Source organism: Canis lupus, chromosome 35 (genome assembly GCF_003254725.2).
Source record: "Canis lupus dingo isolate Sandy chromosome 35, ASM325472v2, whole genome shotgun sequence".
Lineage (NCBI taxonomy): Eukaryota > Metazoa > Chordata > Mammalia > Carnivora > Canidae > Canis > Canis lupus.
This window is the reverse complement of record NC_064277.1, coordinates 16,091,429-16,095,808: the sequence shown is the minus strand read 5'-3', so window position 1 is coordinate 16,095,808 and position 4,380 is coordinate 16,091,429. Positions and strand designations below refer to the sequence as shown.

Genomic DNA, 4,380 nt, shown 5'->3' with positions numbered 1-4,380 from the left:
CAATGTATCTGGATGCTCTCTGTGATCTACCCTCCATAGAAGCTCTTGCACTAAAATGGATTATAATGGAGAGAAACACAGATTTACTTGTAGTTAATCTTGGCATCACTTGCAATTCTATATCTGATGAGCATATTTGAAAGCAAAGATGAGGTTGCAGAAAGCTGGAGGAGATTCTCTGTCCCTCATGAATCTGTGGAGTCATGGTATGGTTCTCAGTTGCCTAGCTCCCGGCTTCTTTTTTTGTGAAAAATAAACATCTAAATTATTCAAACCACGGTTACTTCGAGATATTTCTGTTATATGCAGTGAGAGTCCTGACCAATCGCAACTTAAAAATCACTGTGGTGCTCATTACTTCACTAAACAAGTTTTTTTATCATTGCAAATATACCTACCAGGCACCATTCTAAATATAAATAAGTGGATAAATGGTCCCTACACTGAAGGAATAAGGAATCAAAAATATATATAATGCAAGCCACATATGTAATTATATTTATTTATTTATTTTATATCTATATCTTTATTTAGTTACTTTTCAGTGAAGTTGTTGAGGAGTAGAGCAGCACACATATTCTGTGGCCAATGACTTTGGCAGGAAGGTTCCTTTGGAATCTAGCATGAAGCATATGGCTGTTTCCATGGGCATGAGTTACTTTTCCCCGGATTACTCAGCTTGCCACCAGGAGTCACTGTGTTGTTCTTTGCTTTGTACACATAAGGGCACCTCTTGTCTAGATAGAATTCAGTTTCATCTCAAGCATCAACACCTTCAATTTTAAGATCTGTATGTTCCCTCTGGTTCTGGGGACACTGCTTATAGTCGGCAAAAAGGGCCTTGCACCACAGCCTTCCACATATATTTGTTGTTTTAGGAGTTCTCTTCCCAGCAGGGCTCTCCAGGTTCCAAGATTGGGGTAAGAGCATCATATGCGTGATTTTAAATTTTCTAGTAGCTACATTTAGCAGAAAAGTGAAAATAACAGGTGAAACAGGTTTAATTATTTATTTTCCTTAACCCAATGTATCCACGATTTATTACCTTAAATCAATAAAAAAAATATAGCAGTGATATTACTCTTATCGATTGCAGGGTTTGTGAAATGGGAGAACCATTCAAAGGGTTGTCTTAACTTTGTCAATGGTTTCCTTTGATATGCAGATGATTTTTATTTTGCTGTGGTCCCCTTCGTCTACTTTTGCTTTTGTTGCCTGTGGTTTTGATGTCATACCTAAGAAATAATTGCTAAGGCTAATATCAAAGATTTTCCTGTTTTCTTCTAAGAGTTTTACAGTTATCAGTCTTTTTTTTTTTTTTTTTTTTTAATTTTTATTTATTTATGATAGTCACACAGAGAGAAAGAGAGAGAGGCAGAGACACAGGCAGAGGGAGAAGCAGGCTCCACGCACCAGGAGCCCGATGTGGGATTCGATCCCGGGTCTCCAGGATCGCGCCCCGGGCCAAAGGCAGGCGCCAAACCGCTGCGCCACCCAGGGATCCCTACAGTTATCAGTCTTAAGTATAAGCCTTTAGTCTATTTCAATTGGTTTTTGTGTGCAGCATAAGATAAAGGTCCAATTTCATTCTTTTGCATGTGGATATCCAGTTTTTCCATTGCTTGTTAGACTATCCTCTCTCCATTTTGTGTTTAGCACACTTTTTGAAGGTCAGTTGTGCATGAATTTATTTCTAGACTCTACTTCATTGGTCCATGTGTCTGTCTTAATGTCACTACCATACTGGTTTAATTACTGTAGCTTTGTAATATATTTTGAAAGGAAGAAGTGTGTTGCTTTTAGCTTTATTTTTCTTAAGATTGCTTTGATGATTTGGGATCTTTTGTGGTTCCATATGAGTTTTAGTCTCGCTCTATTTCTGTAAAAAATGCCATAGGTATTTTGATAGGGATTGCATTGCATCTATAAATTGCTTTGGGTAGTATGAATATTTTTAAAGATGTTAAGTCTTCCAATTAAAGAACATAGAATGTCTTTCCATTTATTTGTGTTTTAAAAAAATATTTTTCACTCTTGTACACTGCTAGTAGGAATGTAAAATGGTGCAACCATTATGGAAAATAGTATAAAGTGTTTTAAAAAAAAAGACTTTAAAAAATTTGTAAAGTTAAAAAAAAATAGAACTAATAGATGTTTACTGCAACATTCTTCACAATAGCCAAGATAGGGAAATAATCCAAATGCACAGTAATTGATAAATGAAAAAAGAAAATATGATATATATAGTATACATATATATATGTACACACATGTATATGTGCATGAGTTTACATATATATATACATACATGTGTGTATATATTTGATCTTGTTTTGTGGATGGTGGTGAGACCCAAAGGAAATAAGATCATTAAAAACATGTTAAGAACTGGCTCAACACCAATCCCTGGGGACTACAGTGGATCCCTTCATTATTATGTGACAGACTGTTATTTATCATTCATGCCTGTTGTTTGCATTCCTCTTGACAGTTTGCAATCTTTGCAGGAGCCATCCTATCAAAGTCAGTTTGAATGGATTTTTAAATTAGAGCTTTGGAAGGTACTGTATTAAATGTTTTACTGAAATCTAACACCCATCGTATCTATTTTGTAACCTATAGTCATTAATTAAAAAACGTTACCACTCACAAATACACACGCACACACACACACACACACACAATGGAATATTATTTAACCTTTAAAAAGAAGGAACTCCTACCATATGTGACAAAATGAATGCAACTGAAGGACATTATGCTAAATGAAATAGGCCAGTGAAGGGACAAAAACTGCATGATTCCACTTATATATGGTGCCTAAATTACTGAAACTTATAGAAGCAAGGAGTAGAATGTTGGTTGCAAGGGGTTGCAGGGATAGGGAAATGGGATTTTGTTCAACAGGTATAAAGTTTCAGTTATGCAAGATGAATAACTCTGGAAAACTGCTGCGCAGTATCTTGCCTAAAGGGAATGATGTGGTGTTGTACACTTAAAAACTTGTCAAAGGGTAGATCTCATCTCAAATATTCTTATCAAAATTTTTAAAAATGGAAAATAATAGTTATGAGACATTTTACATCTTTTTTTTTTTTGGTACCGGGTCTTCAAAATCCAGTGTATATTTTATATTTATAGCACATCTCAATTTGGACTAGTACATTTCCAGTGCTCAAGAACACAGGTGACTAGTGCCTCTAATTTTAAACAGTACATATCTAGGTGAGTATATATGTATATGTGTGTGTGTACGTACACACACAATCCAAAGTGTAGATATTAGCTTCAAATATTTCTGTTATTAAGAGTCATAATTTAGCAGTTCTTTCAAACTATATATACAGTTCTCCTCGTTTGTGGATATAACTACTTTCAACTTTTCTATTTCTTTTTATATGTATCACAATAAATTTATTTATTTATTTAAGATTTATTTATTTATTTATTTATTTATTTATTTATTTATTTATTATTTAGAGACACAGAGAGAGAGGCAGAGACATAGGCAGAGGGAGAAGCAGGCTCCATGTAGGAAGGCTGATGTGGGACTTGATCTTGGGAGTCTGAGATCACACCCTGAGCCAAAGGCAAAGGCTCAATTGCTGAGCCATCCAGGGGTCCCACAATATTTTTAAACAATAGGCTTATACTACTATTTTATGATTTTTACATCTAACCATTAACTGTTGTCCCTTTTTTCTGGAGATGAAAATTTAACTCTCTTACACTTTCTCTCTTATATGCATACATACTTTCTTTTTCTTTATATTCCAAGTAATCATTATTATTATGTTTACATTATTCAAATTGAGATACAAAATGTGATATATTTACTTTCTATACAAATTTTTGTTTTTCTAGAGTTTATAATTGCCTTCGTGTTTTCATGTGCTTTTTGATATACCATGAGTTTTTCCTTTTAGCATTCCTGCATAGATATAAAATAAATTCTCTTAGCATGAGCAACCATAAGGAATTGTAACAATTTTATTTTTTCCTCATCAATATCTCTCCTGGAGCTCTCTAACCACCTGATATAATGTGAATCCTGGGCCCCTAAGCCTCAAACATAGTTTTCATTCTGGATCATCTTTTCATTGCAACACTAGGAAGTCCTTTTGACCCTGTTTTGATCTCCTGTTGCTTGGATTTACTAGTGTCTTCCTCTTTTTTGGTTTATTCTCTTGCTTGGGTGGAACACATTCTTTTGTCACTTCATGAGAAAGGATATATGGAAGTAGACTCTTGAGCTCTTGTATGTCACAAAACATTTTATTTCCTTCTGATACTTGATTAATAATACCTTGTTCCAAGAATACCTTCGACTGATTTTTCCTCAGAATTTTCAAAGTACCATTTTGTTATAACTACTGATTT

The 4,380-nt window shown here is 34.4% G+C and overlaps 1 pseudogene; it reads right to left on the bottom strand.

Moving 5' to 3' along the window:
- Positions 1-530: 530 nt before the first annotated feature.
- Positions 531-933, bottom strand: LOC112659629 (60S ribosomal protein L35a-like; annotated as a pseudogene).
- Positions 934-4,380: the final 3,447 nt, after the last annotated feature.